The sequence below is a fragment of the Carassius carassius genome, chromosome 13 (assembly GCF_963082965.1).
Source record: "Carassius carassius chromosome 13, fCarCar2.1, whole genome shotgun sequence".
NCBI classification, from domain to species: domain Eukaryota; kingdom Metazoa; phylum Chordata; class Actinopteri; order Cypriniformes; family Cyprinidae; genus Carassius; species Carassius carassius.
In genome coordinates, this window is record NC_081767.1 from 25684378 (window position 1) to 25703876 (window position 19499).

At 36.2% G+C, this 19499-nt stretch overlaps 1 protein-coding gene across 1 annotated transcript in view; it reads left to right on the top strand.

The window, feature by feature from the left end:
* LOC132155696 (alpha-1,3-mannosyl-glycoprotein 4-beta-N-acetylglucosaminyltransferase C-like) overlaps positions 1–19499 on the top strand; it is a 120568-nt gene that overhangs the window by 35474 nt on the left and 65595 nt on the right. Inside the window, exon 2 of the mRNA XM_059564413.1 lies at positions 14724–14813. The gene's annotated coding sequence lies outside the window, so the exon portion shown is untranslated. The remainder of the gene's footprint in view (positions 1–14723; positions 14814–19499) is intronic.

Here is a 19499-nt window from a genome sequence, read left to right on the forward strand (position 1 = left end):
TAGCGGATGCTCTGCGGTTGGTGTGCGAACACTTGAATGTGGAGTACAGTGAGTTGCCCCCAGGTGTGGCAAGGGTGCTCAATCAGCGAAATCGCTCTTGGCCCTATTGTACTATTTCATTCATTTCCAATGAGTCAGCCACATTTACTAATGCCATCCTATATAAAAATCTCCCACTTGCTTATGAAATTCACCCCATTACGACCACATAATTTTAATCAGGGACCTCCAAGAGGATGTTTCCCACACAAAATTTAAATCATATTTCTTGTGTTTTAAAAAAGCTACTAAATGTCGCATTGGTGTAGCCGTCAAGGACGAGGATTGCAAATATTGATGAAGCTGACTCTGGTTGTACATATGTGCTCGGTTAACAAATGAGCCAAAATAATTGTGCTGAACTGTAACAAACTGAACCATAATTGTTATTCCGCACAGCATCTGTTATGCGCTCTGCTGATTGTAGTAATATGTGATGGAGTAACCAGGAGATTTGGTTGTAAACACCCTGCACAGGTGCATGTCCCGTATCAGGAGGCATGCGAAATAGATCAACCGCAGACCAACACAGCTGTGGCATCCTCTAGTTTCCTTAGAGCGTCCACAGCTGGTTTAGTCAAGAACAACTTTATCTCCGAGCAGAGTGAGGGAAACTTGTTCTGAAGAGCACTGATGCGAATGTTTTATGGGAAGATTTGCTTGGGGCCTGAGTTCTAAATTTAAGCGCATTAGGTCACTGGAATAGCCACATAAAGATATGAACAAATAAGTTTAAGGTTATGGTGATTCTGCTTTTTCATGCTCTACTGAGACCCTATTGATTTTCAAAGAGCATTTTTTATAGTCTCTTGCAGTCTTGCAGGCAGGCGGCAACGCTACAACCTATGCATCAGAAAACACTTTATGCATTATGCCGAAGATTGAGTGTTGTCCATTTCAGTGTAGCATTTCATACTGCTGGTTCTCAGCTGGTGGGTCAAGGGTTTCTTCTCTGGGGGTTGTAGTTAACAGGGATAAAATGCAACTGGCCATGTCATTTTGCATTGTTTGAAAAGCAAAATACAGACATATATGTAATTATTTTTAGTTTTTTATTACTGTACGTAATTTTACACACACACACACACACACACACACACCCACACACACACACACACATCTTAATAACAGTTTAATAATAATATACATGCATATAAAGGGCTACTACTACCACTACTACTAATATAATATTTTAAGAAATATTACTGTGATTAAAATAACTGTTTTCTTTTTTAATTTATATTAAAATTTTATACCATATGTGCATATTATCAATAATATTATAATACATGTATATTATTAAACTGTTATTAAGATTTTTGTATTAAATGTTTCCACATTAGCTTGCATCCAAAAGGTCCTTTCCAGTGCTCAAGGACCCACTGACAAGAAGTAACTGGCATTTTAATCATGTCTATTCCTATCTGTATACACAGCCACACACTTTGTCATTCATATCCACCCCTCACGTCAAGGTAAACTTCTGTTCTGATATGAGAGGGACTCGGACACTGAATGCTTTTTAAGGTGCAGAGATAGGCGCTCTGCTCATTATGCCCCAGCCGGAGTTCATGAACGATGCGAGGACGAGTTGGCTGGTACTGGATTAAAGATTGTATCGCCATCAGAGGGAAAGCATAAAGATGATTGGCCAGATAGCCGATGATGCCTTTGCAGCCAGAGAACAGTTTATAATGGAGCAAAAGAACGTGTGACCACAGGAACGAGGTGGGTAACTGATACACTCCTGCAATCAGAATCAGGTTTAAATATAGTCAAATCTATTTTTGGAGGACCACTTTTTTTTTTCAAATCTTCTTTTAGCAATACAACAATTGGATTTAGTGACTCACATGTCAACTGAAATTTAGCTTGGTTTAGTAAATAAGAAATTATTCATATTTAAGGATATACATTTATGAAATCATGTTGTTTATTTTATTGTATTCTCTTGGCATTGTCTTATGCATGGGATTCAGTGTCTGTCAGTGTTTATTAATTTTATTTTGGTGTTGTCTTATCTTGGCCATCGATGACTGTCAATGGTACCTCCTTAAAAAAAACTTCCTGCAGTTTCTTGTTTTTAATGTCAGTTCAAAGGTTCAGTAAGATGCTTTTTTGTCTTTAATGGTTATTCTTAATCTTATAAAATCTTTTAACCTTAAATCATTCACAATCAAATGGGGCACCTTTTTGCCATTTTACAGCCATTTGAAAGTGCTAACTGATTGTGCCTTTCACTGTTGATGTCAAGGACTGGACATTATCATATGAACTCCTTCTCAGAAAGGTGGAGATGAGATGTGAGAAAGAAATGAGGGTTGAAATTGAACGATAGTTCATGAACTCGTTCATATTTTGGGCGAACGTGAACTGAACGTGCTGTATTACTGCCTGATGAACGTTACTGTGAACTCGTTCATTCTGGTGTCTGCTCTCTCAGGTTAACTTCGTTCAATAGGGTGCCAGATTTCTATAGAGCCTTCCAGGCGAAAACCCGGCTAAAACACACCGTAAACGGATCTTAATATGTAGCGGAAAAACACCCAATATGGCAACACCAGCCACCAGTGTCGCACCGCCATCCGCCGCCTGCGTGACGCGTCATCAAAAAAAAAAAAACAGCAAACGACAGCAGCATGTAGCAAGAAGGCGTATAATCATTTTAAAGAATTTTATGATGTTTATGACAAGGTCGGTGAGAATGGGAGACAAAGCATTAAAGCAACAATGGGGGAATGCTGTCCCCTCAATGCTAATGTAAACCCTGGTTGGATAAGGATTCAAAATTGGATATGAAGATGAAATCTGACGCATAGCTTCATTGTTAAAACTGATAAAATAATTGCTGTCTGTGATTCTATATGGGCTGTGGCAATAATTTAGAAAAATAATAGCTCGCAGCAACGTATGGAAAAAAAGAACTATGAACTAGTTCATTTTTGGAACTGTGAACTTTAGTTCAAAATTTTGTAGTTTGAACAATGAACTGAACTAGTTCATTTTAAAATTTGTGAATTGAACTTTGAACTAGTTCATGTAGAAAGTGAACTTTCCCAACACTGCCTCTCACACTACGCTGATGTAGTTGTCACCAGAGGAAACAGTGCTGTAAGGCAAGCATGTGTTTGTGTGTGTGTTCTCTCAGAGCAGTTTTGAGTGAATGGCTGTACAAGTTGATCAGCCTCAGTGAAGTGGCGTGCACAGCAGTTCCATGCTGATCCATTGTAGTTGTCAGTTAATCTGTTGGCATTGATCTATCTTTTCAATCCTCAAAAATCAAAGCCGTTTCAGGAAGAGGCTCATCTGCTTTAAAAGTTAGCTTTATGATTAGTAATTTTATCACCCAGCAACTTTCTGTCTCGTTCTTTGTGCTTGTTGAGTGGAAACTGGCCATTAAAAAGAGCCCCAGTCATTGTAGCTTGCAGATGTTAGGAATAACAGTGCAAATTAATCCAAGTCAGTGCAATCATGTAATCCACTCACTGTGTTAATCAATCTCTATTTTCCTTGGAAAGGGAATTTATAGGAAGGGTCATTAAATGGCTCAGAGCAACTCACCAGTTTTAGTTGGTGTGTTTGTGGTCCATCACTGACAGTTTCACCATAGTTCATACCAGTCAAATCTATCATTATAGATATATGTGCGTTTATAAAGCCAGTCGAGTTTCCAATTATTCGTAATAGTTGTAGCACACGTGTTTAACCTTATCTTTTTTTCAACTAAATTTAATTAGATTTAGACTTTACACACACACACACACACAAAACTTAAAAAGGATGTTTATTAGAACATTTCTGATTTTCTTTTCTTTTTTTTTAATTACAGGATGCACCACTCGTTATAAAATGCCATATCAGACAGTGCAAGATAATCAGAAAGTTACTGAGTGCACTTTTAATATTCTTGTAATGCTTAGTATTATTATCATTGCAAAATGTAAACTCTATTTTAAAAGTTGGATATCTGCAAATATACAGTAAATACACGAAAAGTTACAGTATATGTCCAATATGGAAAATCTCAACTGCTTTTCATATTGTTTTAAAATGTAACCATATTATCTTCCAGTGCTTTATATAATGTTGGATATATATGTCCAACTTTATCCACATAATTACAGTATATTCACACAGGGTGGTATATAATATGTATATACTGTAGCATAACCCTGAATGCTTGATTGCTTGTATCGTTACAAAGTGTCCAGTGTCCAGTTTCTAAATATGAGTGGAAGGCATGAAGATATTAAGATATTATAAACATTAACATTATGGTTTTTGATAAGCTGCTTTGAAACAGTTTGTATTGTAAACACTTTACAAATAAATTTGACTTGACTTGGTTTACATGCTTGTCAGGATACAGAAAAATTAATCTTACCATTCCCTATCTCCATACAATTTAGAACAAGTTCCATTTTGATTTATTTGAATTGGAAATCATTTTGAATGCTTCTGGTTATTTTTCCCCTCAATCAAACAACATTTTTAGATTAAATTTTAAGTGCAGGAGTGCAATTCTGCTTTGCCAAATAACAGCTTTTAAAAAAACATCATCCTAGAAAGATATCCTCAATATGTGACTGCAATAGATTGATAGTAAGTACCAAATCAAATGCAAATCATAGTGCATTTGCAATTACACAAGAGCTCAAAGTTGATGAAATGTTCAAATTAATATTTAAATACTGCTTTTCAAAAAATTGGAATGAATATGTTCTTTCTTATGTGGATTTTATAAATGTTCCTTATGCTTACCAAGACTTCATTTATTTGATCAAAAATACAGTGAAAACAATAATATTGTGAAATATTATTACAATTTAAAACAGCTTTCCTAATGTATAATATTGAAAATGTAAAAATAAAAAAATAAAAATCTATTCATGTGAGGGCAAAACTGAATATTCAGCCTCCATTTATCCAGTCTTAAGTGTTACATGATCCTTCAGAAATAATATGCTGATTTGTTTCTCAGTTATTATCTATTATTATTGGTGCTTCATTATTATTTATAGTGGTTGTTATTATTATAATCAATGTTGAACTATTTCTGCTGCTCAATATTTTTGTGAAACCATGATACTTTTAAAGTTGAAAAGATGTTTTTAAACATAAATGTCTTAACTGTCACTTTTGATCAATTTAATGCAAATAAATGTATTAACATTTTAAAATAGAAAAAAAAAAATTAAACTGAAATACTATTTCAAAATGTTACTGTTTTTGTTTTTTACTGTATTTTTGTATCACTACAGCATTGGTGAGCATAAGAGTTTTTAATCCTTAATTATTCCAAACCTTTGACTCTAAGTGTATATTTTATAGCAAGAAAGTACAGTATATAAAAAAGAGCCTTGTCATTTTATAAGCCTTTCACAGAGCCTTTCTCCATATATCTATAGCAGTATCCATGTACTGCTAATGTATTTCAAGGTCAAGCATTGTGTATAATATTAAAGTGTGAGACTGCTCTTTACTTACAGTAACAGTTGCAAGGGATTCCCTGAGCTTTCCTAGGAAGCAAAGATTTGATAGATGTGAACACTTCTCACAGCTTTGCCTGTTCTCTCCACTAAAAACAACAAGTAGTTGGGCAACAGATGCACAAGCACTTACAAACAAGCACTCAAACAGCAAGTCTTTCACGATTGGGGCATTTGGTGCCCTTACTAGATGAGGGAACCAGATAAGGGAAACGACTTACATTTGTTCATGCAGGCATGATGCCCGACAGTTAATGGAGCTCATAATGGCCAGAACATGTTTGGAAGAGCATCTAATGAGGAAGCGCATTAGGTATTAATAGTATTTTAAAGGCCTGGGGAGAGGGATCAGGAGGGATAGACAAGCCTTCCCTATTGGATACCAGACAAGAACTGAGGCACATTTTATGTTTATTTAAAATTACGAAAGAGTATGAAGTGTAATTACAGTAAAAGAATTGGATGTGGCTTTTGTCCGTTCCAGATTAAATGTTTTTGATTTGACCAGATTTATCTTAATGCCACAGAACACACAAAATCGAATTGCTTTTTCATTATCATTCCGAAATTAAATCTACCTTTTAAGGTTGATTCATCTAAATCCAGATTAATCAGACAGGAAAAGCCATTTCTCTCAGAAAAGTGCCACAGTCATTGGTCTCTTTTAGTCTTCCATACTGCCTACATCCTTTGAAGCTGCATTGGCTTTTACCCAAGATACTGGAGTTTTTTTATTTTTTATATAGCAGCTGGAGTGGTGGGTCGAGGTCATAGGTTTGGTTCTTTCTTTGCTGTAGAATGGGAAATAGGTTTTCTAGATACATCTCCCTTTTTTACTTCCCACATGGCTCAAAGGATGCTGGAAAATGATTAAAGACAGGATTCAGATGAAAGTGTTCACTGAAGGTAATAGACTGTATACTAGCTGCACTATGGGATGTGCTTTAGAGCAGTTTTTGTTTTGTTTGATGTTAATGGAATGTTTCATAATGGTTAAATGTATAAAGCACAGTTGTGGCAGTCAGAATTTAATTGGGAATGTTTTTTTAAAAAAAAGTTAAACAAATAAATAAAATGGAATCCAAAGAAATTCATGTAACTGTATTTTTCCGTTCCTTTACAAAATGTTTTTGTAAACTTCTCTTATATTTCACCAAGACTGCATTAATTTATTATGAAAAAAATGAAAAATATTTATATTGTGAATATTATAACAACTTATTTTTCCATTTGAATCTATTTTAAAATGTAATTCATTTTCTTAAGTCATTACTTCAGTCTTCTGTGTCACATGATCCTCCAGAACTCATGCTGAAATTCTGATTGGGTGCTTATGAAACATTTCTTACTATTATTGTTGAAAACAGTTGTACTGCTTAATATTTCTTTCAGATTATTAAGTGTAAATTTCCCCCTTCAGAAAAGGAAAAGAAAGAAAGAACACGATGTTGGATTTTGCCTTTCACACCTGAATGAGTTTTATTTATTTATTTTTTTTTTTTTCTTTTATTTGTTTATTTCTTTATGAAAAACTTTCATCAGTTTTTCATGCCCATGCACCCAAGGACTATCAAAAGTATATAATTCTTCCACTTTTACATTTTATCCCCCTATCTTTTCATCTGGGCATTCCTCATTTTTTAGATGTGCAGCGCGGTGTCAAATTTATCATGGAGACCAGCTTTGAACTGAACAAAATCACAAACAAATGAAAGTAGGGATCGATTGCAAGTGTCTACCAGAATGATGAACTGGCACTTCTGTGAAAAATCAATGACTTCTCTCTCCAAATGTCTCACGTTATGCTTGTGACATGTGAGCTCTCGTTGGCCTTAGTTACCCTGACATCTTTTCTCAAATTATGAATTTTAAATACTATGTTTGCCTTGTCTTATATTTCTCTTTCAATCTCAAATGCATGCCAGTTTGATTTGTGCAGAAAGCCCCTGGCAGTAATAGCACATAGGATAAGCCATATAAGTGCAGCTGGATGTATTTACAGTCATATTGACTTTGCCTGCCTTTATCTGTCTTGCTTTTGTTGCACATGCTTATTGACTGCATGTCTTAGAATTCTATTGATCTGCTATATATGTTGCATCTCGTGGGCAAGCCTTTATTAACAGAATCCATAAAACAGACACGTGGCATTCCCACAGTGTGCAGAATTTTCATATCATTCATAATTTATGTGTAACCTTCTAACCTTCAACCTAAATATAACATGAATACGTTATTGACTTCATTAAAGATTAACATGTTTGCTAATTCTGTGTACTAATGTGATTGCACCTGAAATGAAAGACACATTATGGTCATTTATTTTAAAAACATCTTGACAGCATGCACTTTGAGTTTATGGATGAGACTTTGTAAGAGACAAAAGAAAGGTCAATGTGGTTTGAGGCTGACAAATAATGATTATGAGAAGATAGCAGAAGATAACATCTTTTTTGCAGCACTTTAGTAAAGTTCAGTCTTCAGTATTTTTATTTTATTTTTCTCCTTTCCAAAGAATATCAGTTTTAAGTCCCAATTTGACAGCAGACCTATCTCTGTATATGTGTGTGTGTGCGCACACAAGAGAATTGAAAGAGAGAGAGTTAGTCTGTAGTGACGGTTTGCCTGTCAGTTATGTGAGAAAGAGGGAAATCTTTGACAGCTTGAGAAAGTTCCTTCAGTTTCATCAGTGGTGGGAGAGCATGCTGTCATAAGGAAATTTACAGGCTGAAACAGGTATCCATCACAGAGAGAGAAAGAAGAGTGAGACGTGTGAAAATGCTATTTCCTATCTAAAACAATAGCAGAAGACAAAAGAAAGGATTCTCTGTTCATCTGTAATCTTTCAAACATCCTTCCATTACAGAGTTTGCAGGAAACAAAATTGGAAAAAGTTTATATAGCAGATATGCAGTCCTGGTTTTGTCATAAAAGCAGTGCAGTTCCTGAATTGCTAACCTGAAAACTGGAACTCAGAACAGAGCTTTAACAAACATAATTATTAGAAATACTTGGCTTAGTCTGAAGCAGTATTGAGGAGTACCAATGCATTAGCTCTGCTGATTTAACTACATTTTTCAGTAGATTGACAGTATCTCATATTTTCAAAATAGTGAAACTTTTCCAGTAACAAGCTACATTTTCCAACAAGCATCAGTGTAGAGCACTGGCTCCTTTTTTGTTTTTTGTTTTTTCTTCACATTGTACTGTAGGCTGTATAGCCATTCAGTGTGTAGTCCTAAAACATGGAACATAATTTGTTCAGCTCTGGTTACATTTACAAATGATTTTGCTCATTTACAGAGATAGTCCACGCAGAAAATGAAATTTTTTTCATGTCATTCCAAACCTGTATGACGTTCGTTCTTATGTAGAAAACAAAAGAAGACGGTTTGAAGAATCTCAGTGTTTAATTATTTAATTATAGTAAGTGTTTGTGTGTATATGTGTGTGTGTGTGTGTGTGTGTGTGCACGCATGTTTTTGTGACATATCAGGACTCAACTTTGTATGATGACATGGGTGTGACACAGGTATTACAAGGAGAGGGTGACTTATGAGGACATAACCCATGTCCCCATTTTTCAAAAAGGGTCGGTATAGGGCCATAGAATATACAGTTTGTACAGTATAAAAACCATTACGCCTATGGGATGTCCCCACTTTTCACAAAAACAAACGTGTGTGTGTGATTTGTGTTGTGTTGTGTTGTGTTTTGTTTGTGTGTGTGTTGTGTTGGATGTAGATGAGTTTGTTTCTTCATTGGAACAGATTTGGAGAAATTTTGCATTACAACCTCACTAGCTCACCGATGGATTCTCTACAATGAATGGGTGCCATCAGAATGAGAGTCCGAACAGGCGGTAAAAGCATCACAATAGTCAACAAGTAATCTACACGATCCAGTGTGTGCTTGTGAGAAACAAATTTGTTTAATAAGCATATATATATTTTAATACTGTTCTGGATTGTTTACACTTAAAAATTATGTTTTATCTGTGCATATTTTATTCCTGATAAGATGAGACAATCTTATTTAGTAGGAAGCTAAATTTTGTAGATAAAAATGTTTTAATGATGGACTTATTTTGGATCTACTAACGTGCAACTTTTCACTTCAAAAGACATTAACGGACTGGAGACATTTGGATTACTTTGTGGAATGATGTTTTTATGAGCTGTTTTGGCTCTCATTCTGACGGCACCCATTCACTGCAGTGGATCCACTGGCGAGAAAGTGATGTAATGCTTTATTTCTCCAAATTTGTTCTGATACAGAAAATCATCTATATGTCAGATGGTCTGAGGTTTGGGAAATTTCAGTTTTAGGGGGGGTTAAACCACATTTGTTAGTAGCCTATTGTGTTGCCAACATAACTCTGTAGTCAAACTTGTTTCTTGGTTGTAGTTTACCTCTGGTCTGTAGATGCAGACATCCTACATTGAATAGTGCATCATGACAAACCTGCACATGTGTGAATCCGTAATTGCAAAATTACACCGGTATCAGGAGAACTAAATGCTGTAAAAACTCTAAACTTATTGTATGCTATGAGCAATTATACTTGTAAAAAAAAAATAAAAAATATTTTTCTTTTCAAGGTTGCAGTTTTTTTTAGTCGGCTGAAAATAATAAAACAATCTCCCTCTAGGGCAATGTAAACAGAGAGCTCATAAAAAATTGCAAAGTGATTTAAACTATCCAGCTTCCCGAAAAAGAATGGATAGGATGATATTGTCCTTACACTGGGCAAATATCCATATGGATTTACAAATTCCCTGAAGCATGGTCCAAAGCTAATTAAAGCCATACAGTGTGAAAACAAATCAGGGGAAGATTAGTGTGTAAACAGAAGTCAGTGTTGCTTTATCAAACAGCTCTGCTAACAAGTCACACAAGTTTTTCTCTTCTTGAACTCATTGTGAGACTTTATACAGTGTAAGGAGAATTGAAAGCACTCATCATGTAATGCAGCATGATTCAAAAATAGATTACACTGTACTTGAACCTGATGTTGAAATATCCTAAAGACAGTGACTATCAAAAACACTTTCTCTTTCAAAATGTTTTAGGTATTATGTGGCAGGTGTACTTCTGATGCATAGTCTGTTCTAAAAAGGTAAGCAACTTAATGTTACCTCCTAAAACAGCAAGTTTTTGCCAAATTTAGTAACATCTTTCATGGAGAAGATAATCCCAGAATGCTCAGTGAAAAAATAAACCCAAGATAATACACGAGTCAGGAGAAAGGCAGCTCAAAAGTTTAAAAGTTTGTGGTCTGTAAGACTGTTTAATGTATTATAAAGAAGTCTCTTATCTGCATTTATTTAATAAAAAAATTATATAATAATACCAGTAAAACAACAATATTGATTAATGTTATTAAATTAAGGAAAAGCTGAATTTTCAGCAGCCATCATTGCAGTCTTCAGTGTCCCATGATCCTTCAGAAATCATTATAATGTGTTGATTTGGTTCTCAAGTAACCTTTTTTATTATTATCAATGATGAAAACTGAATAATATTTTTGTTAAAAGGCATGATATATTTTTTTCAGGATCCTTTGATGAATAGAAAGTTCAAAAGAGCAGCATTTATTTGAAATAGAAATCTTTTATAGCCATATAAATGTCTTTACTTTTGATTAGTTTGATGCATCCTTGCTGAATTAAAATGATTAATTTCTTTTAAAAATAGTGTATTTCATTCTAAACTGAAAATCACTAATAAAACATAGTTTAGTGCTAGAGAAAATGGATTCTTTCAATATTTATATTTTTTTGCTACTTAGCGTATCACATCACTAATAACTCTATTTAAATCAATTGTGTGTTGAGTCTTCTGAATGGCTCTTCATGTCCACTTACATACAAGTCAAATATTCATAATTTCATTTATTTCAATAGCCATTATGTGTTTTTTATTATTCACTTAGAAAGTAATAGACTAATTCAGAACATACTTAGGAAATAAGACATACTGTAAATTGTGGCTTAATGATCAGCACCATGGACAGCTCCCTGCTCTCTCATAGTTATTATAAGCTCACACACACTGAAGTATAAATATCTATAGCAGTGGTTCTCAACTTGCGGCCCGCGGGCCACATGTGGCCCATCACGAATTCAAATGCGGCCCGCCATATGCTGAATAAAAAAATAAAAAAATAAAAAATTTCAGTTTTACAATTAATTTTATTTTTTACATTAATTAAAATATTTAGGCTACTAATTAATTATGAGCTATATCCTAATGTTTTTATGTGAAATTATTTAGTTTTTCATTATTATTTTCAGACATGAGCAGACCTACTCACATAACATTACGCATTTAACGAACACATACAAGCGCGCACTTTGGCAGAATTCAATTCAAATAGTCATCAACAGCCATTAGTTAAGGAAAAATTGAGCATCAGAATGGACAAATTTGTTTTTAAGGGAGAATGCCAGCGAATGAACACGTACAAACAAGAATAGGCGCAGTATCAGTAGTGAAGGAGAAGTGCTGGATTTTCAGTTTGCCCCGCAACTCACTTGAAGAAGTTCAGGCAAATAACACCATATACTACGTAGCAATCCTATCCACCAATTCCCTTAGGAAAAATAAATAAGCAGTATTTTCTCCTTTGTCTTAAAAATATGTGTTACTCGCTTCACATCGTTATCACATTTTCAAGTTCAGCTATATGTCCTAGCTTGTGGGTAGACGCTGTACATTTACCTAGATGAGCTGTCATTGTTTAAAATCACAGCTCTATTTGTATGCTGTTATTCATAATTTGGCTCATCTGTGGAGCCAGCAGTAGCACTTTAAATGAGGAATTCTGACCGTGCAGCTCAGGGTTATATGTGCCTGTCTGCAATCAGCTCCACAACCTTATTTCGCAGTGCTGGCACACATTTACTTTCACCATCGCTATTGTATAGAATCCTTCAATCTTTATTATAGTCGACATATGTTGTTGTGTTTTTCTGCTAACATGTGCAAATATTCGTTTTGAGATCAAACTCTGAAGGTCGTGCTGAGTATGTTTCTTTTCTGATTGGCATGTAGGAATACAGCATGTGAGGTTTATATACTTCTTGTAGCGAGCTTATATAGAGATTTATATAAAGATCAAAAGACCACAGATCATTTTTGCTACAAAAATACATGAACTTTGTTACAAAACAAATTGTTCTGCCTTGCAGCTTGCTGCACACAATGGAAATTATTAGACAGCATCCAAAATGACATTGAACCTCATAAGTGACATAATATAAGTGGTTTATTTATTTATTTTTATTTTGTTTTTGCTGGGATCATCACAATGCAATGCAACCTGATGCAATGTGATGACCTGAAGGGTGAATGTGATATTGTGCCTGTAATATTGTGATATTGTGCCTCGACTCTTTTGTGGGTGTCCAGACTTCATTCAAGAAATATAGATGACTTGATTTGCTGTCATCCTGATTAATGTGATTGTGTAACCTCATATTTTCTCTGTAAAACAGAGTTTTGCTTATAAGCTCTACATATGGTTGGTAATCCGTTATAAAAATGTATTTGTAAATATAGATGCATAATCCAGTTCTTATTGGAATTTTTGGAAACACATTTTATCACATTCTTGTTCATGAATGCAAATGAACTAGTTCCCATCACTGGTTTGGTAATATATGTGCATAATGATGGCCGGTCCACTTTCATCTCAGCACATGAAGCCCACAGCTGCTCAGCTTATTAGCTCATTGAATTAGACCAATCATGAGCCAAATGGAGGAAAGACCGGACACAGTAACATGCAATGCTTATAAATCAGTCTTACATGCTAATGTAACATGGCAATTTCAGCTCTTCTTATTAGCCAGTTGATCCTGCCACAGCAAACTTTTTCACAGACATTTAGGGTAAGATTTACTGAAGAAAAGAGGTAAAATTGGCGATGGTCTTTAAGGCAGGAAACTTATTTAGTTGCAGTGGAGGAATGCAGCCCCTTTAAAAAGGAGGCCAGCTTTCTTTAAGTTGTTTTATCTCAAGTCCTTTGCGGGTGGGCTGCGACCCACAGAGCAAGCGGTCATCTGAAAGGGTTTTAGTGCTTCTCCCGACTCTCTACATGCCTGGTGCCGACTAAAGCCACCCTTTTGTCTCACCACTGACTGAGAACACACCATTAACAGAGCCACAGCTTGACAAGAAAAAATGAAGAGAGCTATTTTCTGTGGCCTCGAGTGCCAGGCTGAATAATGAGCAGACATTCTTTCTCTCTTCCCCCTCCATGGATTCACTCCTCCTTGTGAAGACCAAGTCAGAGAAGAATGTTTCTATCTCTTCCCCCCTTTTTTTCTTCTCACTCTCTCTTCCAGTGAACAGATCCGTGACTTATTTTCCTATGAAACCAGGGCAGGAACAGACTGTGTGTGCACATCACATTCAAGATCTTTGAGAGGTGAATTAGATAATGTCTAGTGTTGTCTGATTCATGGATTTGAGGATCAGATTTTTTACATCCAGAAAGTCACACACATTAATACTGAAATCAGAGCAAATCTGCATAAAAAATGTCTTTAAAATAGTCTGCATTAAAAAAGTTGAAATTACTTGTACTGCCAACCTGAATATACGGAGTTGAAGTGGGTGGAAAAAATAATTCATTTTAATTAAAATGGCAGTTTTTTATTATCAGCTATAACATGACAAATCATTTTCAACCTAATGGTATCTGCCCGAGTTTTAATATCAGTGAATCCTTATTTGCCTTTATAATGTATGTCAACAATTGAATCCTTTGTGTGGAAATGCTTTTGTGTCTGTTACTTGTGAATGCAACTGTTCATCTCTTTCTCCTGTGTAAACATGTTGTTTGTGTTAATATTTTCTCCGAATGAGAGAAGATCCCAAGATATGAGTGTGCACACATGAGGGGAAGGCAACTGCGTCAGTAAAAGTTCAGCTGGCTGTTAGCTTGGGCATGGGGTTTGTGATATATGGTTATGGCCATTCATTGAGAGCCAGTTAGGCCTCCTCTGTCTTTGAGCATTATGGAATCCCATAATGCACTACTCTCCAGAGCACCCACGGCTGCCTCCTCCAATGAATAAAGAACAGGAAATAGAATTCTGAACGGGAGGATTTGGTAGCACATGTTTACTCACTCGTCACAGCAACAGTAAATGAGCAACGTTCTTCTCTTCTTTTTGTTTCACATAGATGACAAGCCATTTTCTATGGATCCACTGATCGTCATCTCCTCAAACCAAAAGGCTCGTTCCTACAAGCACATCTGAGTCCTGCAAGCAGGTAATTTGTGTTTCAATTTCCATCTTGTCCTTGCTTTTTCGTTCTTTTGAATTGGAGTCCAAGCTTGTTTCCATATGCTGCTAATCACACCACAACCTTCCTGCTTTAATCTGCCATTGTGCTTTACAAAAGGAGGGGTGAGAAGAGAACAGACGATCTGCTGTTATGCAGAATCAAGCACAGGCTTTTATCCTTTCAAACGCCAGCAACAATTGTAAGACAGTCTGACCTCTTTTCTGATGCTGATTAGTGTGGTATTTGAGCTGACATTAAACATGGTGCAGTAATTATGCTAAAAGGTAACAGAGAGGTAAATGCAGCGAAAAGAGGCTCTTCGTTCTGATTCACTTTATAAACTCCACGCTCGGGTTAAGTGGTGGACTCTACAGATATGCAGCGGTTTCCAGATAAGGTATTAGAATTTAAGTAAGAAATCTCTGTCTATAGCAGCCATTAACTAGTCCATAAAAGCAGTTTTGTGAGAACTTGCCTTAGAGCATTATTTCAAAACTTTGCATCAAGTTCAACGGTGCAGTAAACGGCTCAATACCCAGAGCAATTCATTAGCAGTAAATATGTGGTTATAGCCTGCCTTTTAAAGGAAGTTGCTAAAATAATTTAGATTATGCTGTTAACTAAAAGATGAAATATTAAGTTTAACACAAAGACTTTTAGTTTTTCTTTTTTTTCTTTTAAGGGACCCTGTGGCAATCCTGGTTCAGACAAGGCATCAAAGAATGAACTCCATGTAAGAACTCCAAATTCTCAAATAACCTTCAGTTTGAATAGGCTTTACACTTCTAGACATTAACAGTCCATTTTCATGAGATGCATTATTCCAGTATACTTTTAGTGAACAAAGACAGATTTCAAAACCACCATACTTTCATACAGCAGGCTGCAAATGAGAACGAGCTGTGGTGGGCTAATGAATGATAGGCGCTTGAAACTGTGAAGATGGTACAGATGTATAGCTGGCAGAGGCAAACACCGACGTGAGTGAACATTAAAGATTCATTCAAACAGCTGTTCCTTATCCAGGACAGCACGATCCACCACCATGTGCTCTGATTCTGTAACAGAAGAGTGCAGGAAGTGAAAATTTGACTGAAGCTCAGGGTATTACACAAGCCGCAGAGTCAGCCGAGAGATCTGTCTGCACACTGTCTTCTGTGATTGAAGGGTTTACCTCATACTGAAAAACATTAAATCCATGGATTGAGAGTTGAAAACTATGACAGCGGCATTTCAAGATTTTGTGCTTGAATCTGACACAGTAAAGCTCTGGCTAAAAAAGTTAGAGAGTGAACTGAGGATGAACAGACAGACCATATTTGTGTCTCTTTTCTTCCTGGTTTATAGTTTGATTTAGCCAGATATTTACTTTGGAAAAAGTCCCGTAAAATACAGCTCCTTAATTATCATTATCAAGTCACTCTTAGGACTAATTCTCTGATGCCTTTTGTTGTAAATGCTCTGGAGTGTTATTAGTCTTTTTTTTTAATAGGTGCTTTTCTTCAGTAATTCACCAGTCAGTATCAGTTGCCTTATGTAAGTGGTCTTGGCTTCATTTAGGTGTGTATAGGGTGTTTTACGTGGTAAACTGTAACCACAAGTTCTCAGTTCATTGTTAGTGGGAGAAAGACGACAGAACAGAGGCGGCACTGAAAGCTTGCCAAGCCAGCAAACATAGAGATACAAGGTATAAAAGAAAGAAGTTTCGAAGAATGTGTCCGTGTTTTTTTATCCATTTAATGTTTTAAAAAGTACGTCATAGAGCTTTAAAAGGATATGAGGGTCATATGACATACTTTTCCTTTAATATCATGACTGAATCTGTTGTGAATGCTAATTATTGGATATTTTAGATGAAACTGTTCTCAAATAAATTGACAGAATTTTTTTTTAGCTTTTTTCAACGATGTATTCATTATAGCAGCTATACCAATCTCATTTTCTTCAGAGTGGTTGAAAGTACAAGCTAACTTGAAAATAGCAAACAGTCCACAATGAATGTTCCTTTCCTCTATTATTTTTTCATAACAAATCAAACAGTTTTTATGTAGTTACTTCAGAGAAGTTTAAGATTGCTCCAGTGCTCTATGAGGCATTCACTACAATGAATGAGCAAGCAATTTGCAGATAAATGTCTGACCGCCAATCGAATTTGAGTTCTGTTTCATTGATTTGGTTAATTTTATTAACTTTACACTTCCTGTACATATAGAACACACTTTTGTACATTAATCTCATTTAGAGCAGCATGTTTCCAGTTGCTAGCAATTAGCCAACACAGTAGAAGTAGTGTATGGAAAAAGCTTGTGAAAGCTTTGTAAAATGAATCATCTCATCCTCGTCTTTTCAAAATCATGTCATTTAATTTGTTATTTTATTTTTTTTCTGTTAAACACAAAATGCGACATTTAGCACAATGCTTAGATTACTGGTTTGAATGAAATGAATGCTCCCAAATTAAATGTTATTCATTGAGTATTGTTATTTTTAATGAAAAGTTTGCCTTCTGCCCTTTTGAACAACACGAGGGTGAGTAGATGATGGCATTTAAGTTTTTGTGTGATCTGTTCCTAATAATGGTCCGGCAAAGTAACATTTACTCACAAAATTACAAAATGACAAATTCAGCATTGCACATCTTCTGAAACAATATACCCCTTTTTGCCAACATATAACTGACTTGCTGATGGCTTTTCTCAGACTTTACCGGATATAGTAATTTCCTGGAAGAAATATGTTGTCCTTTATCCCTAGACCTTTGTGAAAGGAAAATGCTTTTATCTGTCAGCAACACAAAACACATACCTCCCTTGCATAATCTCAGCCACACAAAATAATCAGCCAAACAGGAGAGCTACTCCCGCTGGAAATCATGGTAATAAGCCCACCGTCCCCCTTAGAAATAACAGCTGGTTATGTTTTTCTAATGGAGAAGCGCCATCACAAGCCATCACTTCTCGTTCATCAGCAGCTGTTAGCCGTGACTGGAGGTGCTGAGAGAAATCGGCATTATATGTGTGTGCTGTGTGCAGATCCAGATCTTCTAGAGACGAGAACTGAATAGAGTTAAGGCCATGACCCTGCAGAAATGATGCCCTTGTCTCGTCACCCTCACACCTGGATTTTGAAGTGAGGGCAAGGGGTCTGGATCGGTTAATAGTGACAACTCTCATGCTGATGATTCTGAGGTGATATGTGTGATACGCACCATCTGCCGTGGGGTCAGTCTGCCCAGAAAGGGCCTGTTTGAAACATGAACGTGTGTCTCCATGTGTCAGAACGGGCGCTTGCATCCCTCAGGCTAATTTGAGACTGGAAGACAGACAGAAATATTCTCTTCTGCCCTTTTTGCTCTGTGCAGCCCAGACAATAATATATGTTGTTTTGTTTTTATTTTTGTCTTTCTTACATGTCACTGAGTGCGTTAAAGCGATAGTTCACCAAAAAATGAAAATTCTGTCATCATCTATTCACCCTAATAGTGCCAAACATTACTTCTTTTTTTCTTCTTTTTTTTGTCTGTGGAGAAGAAAAGATGGCATTCAGGAAAAATATTTGAAACATACATATATACACACACATATATATATATATATATATATATAATAAATTACAGTAGCTGCACACCAATATCATTTTCTGCACAGAGTGTCTAAGCCAGCTTGAAAGTACTAGCTAACAGTCTACTATGAAGTTTGCTTTCCTCTTTGGCTTATTTGAGAAGCTGCAAGGTTTCTGTCTGCAAAATTACAATTTGGACAAAAGCAAATTTGTTTTAGTGTTTTATCGATGGAGAGTTCGTGAAGTCAAGCCAGAGTAGCTCCGTTCCCATAAATGATTACATTGTAAGCATTTCGTACAGTTTAAAGTAATACAATGCAAGGATCCAAACGATGCTCCTTCAGATCTCACACAACTGTGTAGGCCAGTGCTAAAACAACCTCCATCCCACTATAGACCAGTTTTAGCGCAAATATTCTAACAAGAGCTTTGTCTGACCTCGTTCCCCTGTTGTTTTGCAGCAAGTTTGACTCAGCTCTGCTGATGTCATCGAGTTTTCCTCAAACAATGAGGCACGAAGAAAACAGGAGGAGACAGCAGAGAAACAAAGAAATCCCACGTGGCATCATTTCACTTTTCAAACCGATGACCCTTGCTCACTGCCCTCTGCTTGGAAAGAGTCAGAGAAAGAGCGAGATTAATGTAGATCATCTGTCATCACCTGGCAGCAGATCAAAAGATCTCATTGGCAGACAGCATTCGAAAATCCACTGGAGCTTCTTTTTGAGCTGTAGAGGCCTTTTCTCATGCACTGGGTATTGACTTTAGGTGTGTAGGGAGAAAGGGGGAGAGGTGTGAAATGGCACTAGCATTCCTTGGAAAATTAAAATCAAAAAGCAAGTGATGTTGAGACACACTTGTGTTTTGAGACATCAGGGAATACATTTTGTGGCATGCCGAATGTAGATCCCAGAGCAGGAGATTTGGGCAGAATATGAGCGGGGTACAAGGGTAGGGAAAAGAAGGAGAGAAAATTGTATTCTTCAGAAGAGTGAGACAGAGACTCTTGTTCTTTGTTGCGAGAGCTGCACCCCAAGGCTTGTTGCTGTGCTGATGGAGAGGAAGCAGGTCCCTGTGTTGTTGTGTTGTGCTGCTGCATTTTCACTCCTT